Source organism: Mobula hypostoma, chromosome 15 (assembly GCF_963921235.1).
Source record: "Mobula hypostoma chromosome 15, sMobHyp1.1, whole genome shotgun sequence".
In the NCBI taxonomy this organism is placed as follows: Eukaryota; Metazoa; Chordata; class Chondrichthyes; order Myliobatiformes; family Myliobatidae; genus Mobula; species Mobula hypostoma.
The window spans coordinates 51427152-51440371 of record NC_086111.1 but is presented as its reverse complement, the minus strand read 5'-3'; the positions used below and the strand labels follow the sequence as shown (position 1 = coordinate 51440371).

General features: G+C 43.2%; 1 protein-coding gene across 7 annotated transcripts in view; it reads left to right on the top strand.

Annotated features, from left to right (window-relative positions):
• Nucleotides 1-4317: 4317 nt before the first annotated feature.
• The window catches only part of flnbl (filamin B, like), a 177240-nt gene continuing 168337 nt past the window's right edge, over nt 4318-13220 (top strand). For all 7 annotated transcript variants that reach the window (XM_063068023.1, XM_063068022.1, XM_063068019.1 and 4 more), the window contains exon 1: nt 4318-4452. The gene's annotated coding sequence lies outside the window, so the exon portion shown is untranslated. The remainder of the gene's footprint in view (nt 4453-13220) is intronic.

The window sequence follows — 13220 nt, the reverse complement described above, 5'->3', positions numbered from 1 at the left end:
GGATAAAACTGACCACGCTGGCTCAGGGAGAAGAGTAATATCTGTTCCTGGGCCTGCTGGTGTGGGGCTTAAGAGTCTTGTACCCGCTTCCCAGTGGCAGCAACGAGCAGACCCTGGCCTGTTACAGTGAGGGTCCTTGTTGATGTTTGCTGCTTTCTTGGGCTAGCGCTCCTTGTAAATGTGCTCAATCAAGTGGACGGCTTTGCCTATGTTGGGCTGGGCTGTTCCTAGCACTTATTGCAGACTTCTCAGCTTAATATGTGAAATTAACTCAATATTTAACATATGTGTAATTTACACGGAAATTTCGGAGCCAGCAGAAGTCAGCTGCTGTACTGGACCACCCGGGAGGAAATTTTTAGAAATCTGATCTCACTTTTGGATCTATTCTACATCCGTTTCTGAGTTAGTTTAACAAAATGTTGATCTGCTTTCTAACACATATAGCCAAGGTTCGCTCGTGTTTCGTATCCAATATTCCATCGGAATGTTTCCAAACATAACTAGCAATTGAACAGTTCGAGGTGCTGACTCTTACACCAGAGCCTCGCACGATCAGCAATTGAACGAAGAAGGTACAGCCTTTTAGCCCGTTGCTGAGTGATGTCATCTTCTTAGGACTATCAGTCCCATGATGCTGATCACTTTCAGCTGCCTCATGCTCACACCCATTGACGGAAACCTCCTCGAGAGTAGGTGTTGCCTACGGCAGTTCAAGAAGGAAACTTCGCCAGCAGGGCAGGAAATAGACAAATCAATTTGTGTTGCCACAGTTATAATTACATACTATTAAATTAAAGAATGGTGCAAATATAGTGCACCTGAATGATAGTGTGAGATCTATTTAACAGAGTCAATTCATGTTTTTTTGTTTGCCTGAACAGTGTTATTTAAAAAGGCAGGTGTGGGAATTGGAACATTCCACGCTCATGTTATGGGCTTGTCATTCTGAGTTCAAGGATGACCCATATCGCTTGGTCAGGACTTTATTGCACATCTAGCTGAGTTAGACCAGACCCAGAAATACTTCACGCTGTACACGTGAAATGAATGGAATTGCATTCTTCAACATTCTCACATACAAAATAATTAAATAGAATACTTGCAGTCACATTTTATTCTGCACGGGCCTTCAAAAATATCGTGATATTTGTAACAGCGTATTCTAACTAATTTTTTTATGTGAAACTAACATTCAAATATATGATAATAAAGGTTTGTTGATACCTAATCGTACTTAAGTTTTGAGATGTGTCGTTCACATTTCAAGCATCACACTTATAATATGCAGAAGCGAAGGGAGTAAGGCTATACAGAGAAACATCGTTAGCAATAAAGGTGAATTCTTATTAAATTCCTTATCTTTCGAAAAAAAACGAAGCAAACCAAAATTATTTTTAAATTACTCCCCGCGACGTACTAAGAGCTAACACTGAACTTTGTAAAGTCAATAATTATATCTCGATCAAGTTGATCAATAAGTGTGTATAATGGTAAGAAAGATGACAATTTCAAATAAAATTCATACTGATTCTCTTTCAGACAGAAGTGTTGACACATGACACGAGTTCTTGGCAAAGTCCGCGAGTAAGCAATAGACTTGAATTTCGCATGTTCTCTTGCAACCAGGGTAAATAACATCTGTATTTCTATTGGTGTTTTAAATAGTGCAAATAGTTTCACTCTCTTTCTCTAACACATCCGAATATCCCACTAATGTTCCCTCTTTCCCAGGGTACTAATCTTTCCTTCAGCTGTATTGTCTGGTCTCGTTTGCACTAAACGATGGATTTAATACAACCAACATCAGTATGCGCGAGGTAGTTAACTCAATTACGCAGCGAACGCATGAGAGGTTAGGATACCTGAACAAGTTTCTCCACTTTGTCTGGTATAGTCACTTAGGTTTGACTGAAAAAGTATAAAAGTACAGTTAATAAATTATATTCTATTTATTAATATATCACTTTAATAGCATCGCTTAGTGTAAAAATAACCAATGACGAAGGAAAATAAACAGCTTATTTGTGGAGAGGAATCGCATAGAGATATATTTCCCATTTATTAAATGGAGATTATTTATGCCTTCTGGTGCCCTTTCCAATGAACGCAATAAACATGAATTTAAAACGAACAAAGGAGATTTATTTGCCATAAATAAACCATCTCACCAAAGATCAAACTTAACGTTTGCGGGTCAACTAACATCGCCGGCGTCAGAAAGGAAACTGTCTTAATTAAAACCAGACATGTCAATGACATAATGTTTCTCCAAAAGCCATGCGTGATAGTTGGATGCATGGCCCGTGTCCTTATAATAATAAAGTTTTGTTCTGGGACTTTCTGCGGCCGCACAACAGACAGGATCAAACGCAACTGCGAATGTTGCAGCATATAATTATTATGTTCAGTAAATGAAATAAGGACGTTTGTGACCACGTAGAATAGTTTTAAAACTATTATTAATTGTGTCCATGATAGCTCACTAATGAGGAAATAGTCTACAATCTCATTTTAAACTGGTGCAGATAAACAAATCTATTAAATAGATATATTCTATAAAAGGGGTAAGAAAGTTTGCTTATAAGGACTGCTTGCAATTCTGAGGCACAGAATAGATTTTATTTCGTCTAAAATATTTTAGTTTAGTAAATTGAGGAAGTGATAAATGTTTCTGTATCTGCAAAACGTCATGCGATGTTAGTTTTAACTGAAGAACTGGCTCCTTTTCCTATTATTGGATGCTAGTATAATTAAATATTCAATACAGATCTTGTTCGGCGGAGTTTAATTTAACTTATTACTGTAGAACTGTAATCATGCGAACACACTCGCGTATGAGGCTCCGGAGTCGGTGGCCGCACGGTTACTAGCGAAGTCTACTTGGTTCCTCAAACTGTGCTGACTGCATGATTTTTGATTCCTCCTGCTGTATGTGAAGTGCCCCTTCCTCATGGCTTTTCCCGGAGCTGCCAGATCCCGCAGAGCACATGCTGGGACAGGGGGCCTCGACCCCGGGGCTCTCACATTGCCAGCAAAAATTACATGATCGGCCAGCTCAACTCCACCGCTTGCATTCTGTCCGCTGTTTTACAGTCCCTGGAACATCAGCGCTGAATCGCCTCTTCCGTTTTATGTTTTGCTGGCCATGTGGTCAACTTCACTTTAATCAATGAACGCTTCTGGCCAGGTTTCAAACAGAGATCTGATGAAAGATGCATTTGGTCGGGTTGCAGGCGGTGTCAGTTTCTGCATGTTAAAACTAACAGCCCTGCCTCTGTTCCTGGTGGAGGCATCACTTGCTCCAAGCAACTGAGCGAGAGGAATGTTGGTGGGAGTGTGGGTCGGAGGTCACTCTGGGAGGTGCCTCGGGACATTCTGAGACACCCTCCCCAAAGACCAAGGTATGTCTCGAGCTGCCTGACCCGCCAGTATGTTGCGGTGCAAAGACCAACCTTTCCTGCTCGAAGGATTTGAAGCATTTTATTTGTAAACATACGTGATATTCCGCCCACCCGCCTTCGATCACAACCCCCAACGCCCGCCCCCCCCACACACACCCAGCCCCGTCGAAAATCGCGTAAGACCGTGCGGAATCTGTGTTACAACATTGTATGTTGTGAATGAGTACAGTTGTTCCATTGAAGAGAGCGGACAATAGTTTTAGCAGCTGGCTATGAAACTGTTTTTGTTGGTGAATGGGAGTGGTTGGTTGATGGTGGCGGTGAGGGCGGGGTGGAGACTTGTTTTGTCAAGTAATCTCATACAAACTTTCCTCTAGATTTCAGAAACTATAACTCATATCCTAAACAAATCCGTCTCCGCACAGTCAACTTTAACCGGAAATGGGATTGTCCATTGACACACTGCATTTCATTTAAACATAATCCAGAAAAGTGAAAATATCCCTTTCATTACATATAAACACTAATATTCAATCGAATGAACTTAGAATGGAGAAGTATTTAGGATTTGAAGAGGTATTTCGCTGTCATGAAATGTCGATTTCGATCACTAGAAATCCAAATTAGACACATGTTTGTCCCTGCAACACACATAAAAGTTGCTGGTGAACGCAGCAGGCCAGGCAGCATCTCTAGGAAGAGGTGCAGTCGACGTTTCAGGCCGAGACCCTTCGTCAGGACGTGTTTGTTCCTGTCGGGATACAAGACAATGCAAGGAAGGGGTTAATTTTTTTGGTACTGTTAAACGAATGAACATAGCGATGGCATTACGTAATGTTTTAAAGGACGAGCTGGCGGTGTGGGGGATCAGAGCTTAAATCCGCTCCAGTTCCTTGTTGATTTACGCCATCCTGTTTAAAAACAGCGAAGGACTTTCTTTCAAGGAATTTCAAAGTACTTCGGCGCTGAAATCCCAGTTTGGTGGTGGACCTGCACAGGGAAAAAAGGAAGCAGATAGTTTGTCAATTTCAGCTGTTCCCAACTCTGGGTAAGTTCTGCTCAAAGTTACTTCTCTGATTTTTTTTTCGCAAATAATCTGTAACCCCCCGACGCTTAAGAATTCAAGGATTTCTGGTTCATTTCAGACGGTGACACAATGATTTACAATAACAAGTAATGGGAAACCTTTTCATTTTATAGAATGGAAAGAAGTTAATGAGAAAGCTGGAAGGAGCATCAAATGACTGACCAAGAGCATTAAAAGTGAAACAAACTTTTATTGCTATCGATAGTTAAGTTAATTTTTGTGATTTCGCAAGTGTAAAATTGTTTTGCCACTACATAAACATCTGGCATAAATAGGATATATTGTCTCAAAGGAGATTTATAAAGTAGAAACAATTTGTCTAGCGTCTCTTTTATTCCAATAATTGGGCACGTGCTTTATGAATGCTACCTTGAGAAAAGGCACATCGTAACGTTGAGGTCATAGCGACAACATGCGCCTCAATTCAATCGAGGGAAGCCCAACTAAAGTCAATCAAATCAAATCATTCTTTAAGAGAAATGCACACGTGGGCATTCTAACAAGTTGCTTTTGTCTGCGTAAATTGGTATAGCGTTTTCAGAAAAGAAAATCCGCAGAGAGCAGGGTAACCTGGCTGGAAAATGAGGTTCAAGCATAAGTCTATTGGAATATCCTGGACAGTTACTGCTACCTATTAAAGTAACGTGAAATAAAACAGGGAGAGTTCAGTATCATATGATGCTTTAACACCGCGGCTATCGAAGGTTATATTAAAGGGTTTCACACTGTGCACGTGGTTGTGATAATGGGGTATCGCTTGGACAAACGGCAGCCTGGGTCATAATGTGTGGCTGAGGATCTGAAACTCTTAGGGTTGGCAGAAGATCCTCTTCCTCACCAGTTCCTAACTCACGCGGTTTGGGACAATTCCAGCTCATCAGATGGGGAAGCTTATAGGCGTAAAAGCGGGCGATGCTCTAGTAAATGGGTTTGATACAGTGCGAAATTCCGCCTTTCCTGCTGCTCTGACGAGGAATATTGGTAATAATCCCAATCTGATTAAGTATGTCGATGGGATGAATTTATCATTGAGATTCGATGGTTGTCTTCTCCATCGGTCTCAGTGGCTAGTTACTGCTCAGGGCGGAACCGGATTGTCAGATAGGAGTTAAGAATTCCTCTCGGAGCAATACACCTTTCCCCAGTACCCGGACGGCCCAGATCAATACTCTCTCAAACCGGCTAGACTGGAAACAGGCAAGACTGAATGCAATTCGTTGCCAGGAATCACGCGGGACATTTAAAAATTAAACCTAGTCAACACTTCAACTGAGGCAAAATCGCCTCCTAAACGATCAGTGGAGGAAAGTTGCGCAGATATAAATTGTCTGTGTACGTAAGGAAGGGGCCTGCGACGCGAGCTAACGGGTGTTTAGATGCAGCAGGCTTCTATTTTACATTTAATCTCGCTGCCCTTGTCCGGGAAGTGTCCATCATCTTGTCTTGAAATTAAACTAGTGTTTAATTTAAAGACAAGATGATGGAACTCTGAAGCAACAGAAGGTGCTGGTACTACTCAGCAGCGCGGGCAGCAGCTTGTGTGTACAGTGCTAAATTTTTCAGATAAGCCACCTCTCGACAAGACTGAGTTCGAATAAAAAGTACTGCATCGTTCAAATGAGTCCATGGTAGTTTTAAACCCCGAAGTGTTTCTGCACTTTTGCCGTTATTTGATAATTAATAATAGGGGTTTTTCATGAACTCCAGTGTCCCGATTTGTTGACAACGGTATAGCGAGGTACGCTGTTTTATGTTTCTGGGATGCGCCATCTGGTGACGTGCTGCGGTGATTGGCTGTAACGCAGTCTGGTTTAGGTTATATAGGCATTAAATAGCCAGTTCCTCCAGGCGTTTTCAATAAAATGTGAATGCTGTACTCATAAGACTATTTACTGCTATGCCTTACACGATTATTCTTGTAATAAAATATGAAAAAGTATACTGCTCCTTGTCAATACAATATTTAACTATTTTAACTACTGGTATAATTAAGTATGCTGCTAGTTGATTAGATTTAACGATCGATATCTATCCATACAACCATTAGCCTATTTCGAAACGACCTATTTCATGAACGCACTAAATACCAGCAGTATCTGTCCTTGGAGTCAATGTAATTAATGATTACCTGCTTGACTTTGCAATGGCATTCTCTTTTGATTGCTGGACGGAAAAAAGATAACCGTTTTCACTGTTTTTCTCTGTATATTTTCTCCCATCGCTGTCCCATTCTCTAGCTATGGCGTTCCCAATCTAAATACTGTTGTCTTTTTCAATGGGGCCCCCGTTACCTCTTTCCCTGATACAAGTATATGTAGTTTCTGGGTGGTTGTAGGTCAGCTTCCGCCGACACCTTCTGTAATCCAATTTCTGTGACTAACGCCTTCATTCGGTGTGACAGTTACAGCATTTAATATATTTCAGCGCCACCAGTCTGGTTGGAGCTCAGAAAGGAAATGGGGTGGGGTGAGATTGGATTGGGAGAGGCTTCATGTAAAGTCAATTGTTTGAGGGTTCGCTTTCAGAGGGCGCCGTGCATGTGATGTGTACTCAGTGAAAACGTTCTCTTTATAGGACACTATCCTGCAAAACGGAAGGAAATCGCCGTCTAGATCCATTGGTGCTGTGCTGGTGTGCCCTCTGAAATGTGCCCCAGGAATTCAATTTGCCATTGTACTTTTTTGGCGCGGCGCAACTTCACCACTCCTCGCTCCTGTTCCAACCTCGCTTCCTCTGAACGCACTGCCCTCCACTCCCTCCGCACTAATCCCAACCTCACCATCAAATCCGCTGACAAAGGTGGTGCTGTAGTAGTCTGGCGGACGGACCTCTACCTCACAGACAAAACGGCAGCTCTCTGACACCTCCGCTTACTTACCCCTGGAACAGGACCCCACCAAAAAACATCAAACCACTGTCTCCCGCACCATCGCCGCCCTTATCAACTCCGGAGACCTTCCATCCTCAGCCACTAAACTAATAATTCGGACACCCCGTACCGCTCGGTTTTACCTCCTCCCCAAGATCCACAAGCCTGACTGTCCCGGCAGACCCATAGCTTCTGCCTGCCCCTGTCCCACCGAACTTGTATCTGCCTACCTGGACTCCATTTTGTCACCCATAGTTCAGTCTCTCCCCACCTACATCCGAGATACATCCCATGCCCTCCATCTCTTCAATAACTTCCAGTTCCCCGGTCCCAACTGCTTCATTTTCACTATGGATGTCCAATCCCTATACACCTCCATTCTCCATGAAGAAGGCCTCAAAGCCCTCCGCTACTTTCTGGATAATAGACCTCACCAGTTCCCCACCACCACTACCCTCCTCAGGCTGGCGGAACTGGTTCTCACACTCAATAACTTCTCTTTTGGCTCTTCCCACTTTCTTCAGACCAAGGGTGTAGCTATGGGAACTCACATGGGCCCTAGCTATGCCTGCCTCTTCGTTGGTTATGTGGAACAGTCTGTGCTCCAAACCTATTCTGGTGCTGCTCCCCAACTTTTCCTTCGGTACATTGACAACTACATTGGTGCTGCTTCCTGCACCCATGCTGAGCTCATCAATTTCATCGACTTTACTTCTAACTTCCACCCAGCCCTCAAATTCTATCTCGGACACTTCTCTCCCCTTTCTCAATCTCTCGGTCTCCATCTCTGGAGACAGACTGTCCACTGACATCTTCTATAAGCCCACTGACTCTCATATCTACCTCAACTATACCTCTTCCCACCCTGCCACATGCAAAAATGCCATTCCCTTTTCCCAGTTCCTCTGTCTCTGCCACATCTGCTCTGAGGATGAGGTTTTCCGTTCCAGGACATCTAAAATGTCTTCTTTCTTTAATGATAGTGGTTTCCCTTCTGCTGTCATCAATGATGCCCTCACCTGCATCTCCTCCATTTCCCGCACTTTGGCTCTCACCCCATCCTCCCGCCACCACAACAGGGACAGAGTTCCCCTTGTCCTCACCTACCACCCCACTAGCCTCCGGATCCAACACATTATCCTCTGCAACTTCTGCCACCTTCAACAGGACCCCACCACTAAGCACATCTTTCCCTCTCCACCCCTCTCTGCCTTCCACAGGGATCCACAAGATGTGTATTAGAATATCATTTCTGTGTATTAGATATATTTCAGTAAAGTCAAAGCTTTGTTGAAGGGCAACAAATCGTTGAGCTCAATATTTAACATGTTTTATCAGCCTATACGTAAATCAAGAGAATGTGAGTGGGTAGACACTGGCTTCACGGCTATTCCGTGGAGTAAATTTAATCCAGCTGGGAAAAACCTTTTCCCTGAACAAACCAAGCACCTACTTTCTGAAAGTTCTTGGTTCTGGTTCGAGGCACTTTTTTTCCCTTGATGTAATCATTTAGTTTTTTAAGGAATCATCCTCTGCTCGCAAACAAAGTGAAATGATGTGATACGTCATGTCCAACTGTTGCTTTGCAAATTCCATCACATTCAATCGCATCCAGTCTTCATAGTATGCTGGAAACAAGATTGGAACTGAAAGCACATGTGAACTTTTTGGATTACAGTAAATGCTGTTCTTAACCATACAAGTTCAGCTTTCCATATTTTGGCCAGTGTTTTAATGCATCACATTATTCCACTGGAATTTTGTCCTACTTTCTCTGGATAAACTCACAGCAGAGTTCACACATAATACCATAAGACATTGTAGTAAATTGGGTCATTTATCCCATCAAATCTGCTCTGCCATTTGATCATAGTAGATCCATTTCCCTCTCAACCCCATTCTCTTGCCTTCCTCCTGTAACTTTTCAAGAATCAAGACTTCTCAAGAATATATCAACCTCCGCCTTAAAGACACTCAATGACCTAGCCTCCACAGCTGCCTGTGGCAACAAATTCCATAGATTTGCCACCCTCTGGCTACATAAATTTCTCCACATTTCCATTCTAAATGGATGTCCCTCTATTCTAAGTTTATGCCCTTTGGTCCTAGACTACCTCACTATAAGAAAGATCTTCTCCTTACCCACTCTATCTAGGCCTTTCAACATTCGCTATGTTTCAAGGAGATCCCCCCTTACTCTTCTAAATTCCAGCGAGTACAGGCCCAGAGCCATCAAATGGGCCTCATATGATACGCTTTTCAATGCTGGAATCATTTTCGTGAACTCCTTTGAATATTTTCCAATTCAGCGCATCCTCTCTTAGCTAATGGGCCCAAAACTGCTCACAATGCTCCAAGTGAGGCCTCACCAGTGCCTTATAAATCCTCAGTGTTGCATTCTTGCTTTTATATTCTACTCCTCTCAAAATGAATGCTAATATTGTATTTACCTTCCTCACCACCGATTTAACCTGCAAATTAACCTTTAGGGAATCCTGCATGAGGACTCCCAGGTCCCTTTTTTGAATTTTCCCCTTGGTTTTATTCCTTCTACCATTGTGCATGACCATACACTTCCCGACACTGTTTCCATCTGACATTTCTTTGCCCATTCTCCTAATCTGTCTCAGTGTTTCTGCAGCCTCCCTGTTTCCTCAACACTACCTGCTCTTCCACCTATCTTCGTATTGTCCACAGACTTGGCCACAAAGCTATCTATTCAGTCATTCAAATAATTGACATACAATGTAAAAAGAAGTGGCTTACCTTTGATATTTCATCTTTTCACTCCTTAAGGCTGTTTTAGTTGCCTTTGTTTTTTTTAAAAAGGCTTCCCATTCCTCTAGCTTCCCAATAATTTTTGTTCTTTTATATGCCTTCTCATTTGCTTTTTATGTTTGCTTCGACCTCCCTTGTCAGCCACTGTTGTGTCATCCTGCTTCAGAATATCACTTCTTCTTTGGCAGGTATCTATCTTACACCTTCTGAATTGCTCTCAGAAACTCCCGCCATTTGTCATCCCTGCTAGAGTTCGCCTTACAATTTCATCCCTGCTAGAGTTCGCCTTACAATTAACTTTAGCCAGCTCCTCACTCATGCCTCTGTAATTTCCTTTACTCCACTGTAATACTGATACAGCTGACTTTACCTTCTCCCTCTCAAATTGCAGGGTGAATTCTATCATACTATGATGACTGCCTCCTAAGTGATCCTTTACCTTATGCTCCCTAATCAGATCCAGTTCGTTACACAACAGCCAATCAGGATAGCTGATCCCCTGGTGGGCTTAACTATAAGCTGCTCTAAAAAGTCAGTTCATAGGCATTCTACAAATTCTGTCACTTGGGGTCCAAAATCTGCACCAACCTGATCTTCCGAATCAACCTGCATATTGAAATCCCTCATAACTATTGATAAATGGGCCTTTTTACATTTCTTTTCAATCTCCCATTGTAATTTGCACCCCATATCCTAGCTACTGTTTGGAGGCCTGTATATAACTCCCATCAGGGACTTCTTACTCTTGCAGTTCCTGAACTCTACCCACAACGATTCTACATCTTCCGATCCTATGTTACCTCTTTCTAAGGATTTAATTTCATTTTTTACCAACAGAACCACACCACTACCTCTGATCTATAAAATCCCAACTATAATCTTCTTTCATCCACGCCTCAGTGATGCCCACCATGTCATACCTGTCAGTCTCTAACTGTGCTCCAAGAGCATCTAACTTATTTTGTATAATGTGTGCATTTAAGTATAACATCTTCAGTCCTGCATTTGTCACCCTCTTTGATTTGTCCCACTGTTACATGGCAACTCATTTTACTGACTGTAATTTTGCCTGATCATCTGCTTGTCCTTCCCGACAGTCTCACCGCATGCTGCCCCTGCTTGTATACCAACTGCCCCATCCTCAGCTCTATCACTCAGTTTTCCAAATTAGTTTAAAGCCACCCCAACAGTTCTCCCAAACCTGCCTGCAAGGATATTGGTCCTTTTCAGGTTCAGGTGTACAGGCCCTTATTGTACAGGTGATACCTTTCCCTGAAATCCTATCCCCAGCACCAGTTCCTCAGCCATGCATTTATCTGCCAGATTATCCTATTCTTATCCTCACTGGATAATCCAGAGATTACTACCCAGGAGTTCCTGCCTTTCAGCTTTCCACCTAGTTCCTTAAATTCTCTCTTCAGGATCTCCTTCCATTTGCTACCTATATCATTAGTGCCAATTCGGTATGCACCAAGACTTCAGGCTGCTCACCCTCTCCCTTGAGAGTTCTGTGGACCCAATCCAAGGTGTTCCTGATTCTGGCACCTGGGAGGCAACATGCCATCTGGATGTCTCTATCATGTCCACAGGATCTTATGTCTACTCTTTTAACTATAGAATCTCCTATCACTACTGCAGTCCTCTTCTCCCCCCCCCCCTTCCCTTCTGAGCTCCAGCGCCAGTCTCGGTGCCAGAGACCCGATCGCTGCAGCTTAACCATAATAGGTCATCCCGTCCACGATTATCCAAAGTGGTATACTCGTTATTGATGGGAACAGCACAAGGGGTACTCTGCACTGGCTGCCTATTTCCCTCCGCTCACCCAACAGTTATCTAGGTACCTGCCTCCTGAAACTTGGGGATGACTGCCTCCCTATAGCTCCTACCTATCACCTCCTCAGTTTCCTATATGAACTGAAGGTAATCGAGTTGCAGCTCCAGTTCCTTAACGCATTCTCTGATGAGCTGCAGCTTGGTGTACCTGGTTCAGGTGTGGTTATCTGGGAAGTTGGAGGTCTCCCAGAATCCTCACATCTCACACAAGGAACACAGCACAGCCTCTGGAGCCATCCTTATTGCACTAACTATGTACTAACAGAGGAATAATAACAAAGAAGAAACTTACCAGATACTTAGTTCACCTAAGCTTTTCCTTGCCAAAGCCTCCCCACTCCAACACTGGATCACTGACACAATGGCAACTCAGCTTGTGTCTGCTTTATTTTTATTTGCCCTTGCCAATGAATCACAATTTGATTGGGCCGCTGGAAAACTCTGAAAGCCTGTGAGCTGTCAATCCTGACGAAGGGTCTTGGCCCGAAATGTCGACTGTTTATTCTTTTCTATAGATGATGCCTGACCTGCTGAGTTCCTCCAGCGTTTTGTGTTTGCTGCTTTGGATTTCCAGCGTCTGCAGATTTTCTGGTGAAAGCCTGCGAACGTTCCTTCTTAAATCTCACTCACGGACTTGAGTCGCCTCCTCTCTCCGTGCCAATTTGACTGGGCCACTGGAAAAATATCACTGACTTACGTCTTGAAATTTGATGTACTGCGGCAGCACTACAGTGTGATACTTTAAAAATTTTACTATAAGTTACAATATGAATAGTGCAAAAGAGGAATAGTGAGGTAGCGTTTAAGGACCATTCAAAAATCTGACGGCAGATGGGAAGGAGGCTCACCTAAAATGGTGAGCAGGGGCCTTCATACCCTTGGACCTCCTCCTTGATGGTAATAATGAGAATCAGGTCTTATCCCGGATTGTGAAGGGTCCATAATGATGGATGCCACCTTCTTGAGGCACTACCTTTTGACAATATCCTCGATGGTTGGGAGGCTGGTACCCGTGATGGAGGTAGCTGAGTTTTCAACCCTTTGCAGCCTCTTCCAATTCTTTGCATTGGAATCTCCATACCAGGTAGTGATGCCACCAGTCAAATGCTCCCCACAGTATACCTGTACACCTGTAGAAATTTGTTGAGTCTTTAGTGCCACACAGAATCTCCTCAAACTCCTAATGAAGTAGAACCACCAGCATGTCACCGTCATGATTGCCTCAATATGTTGGACTCAGGTTAAATCC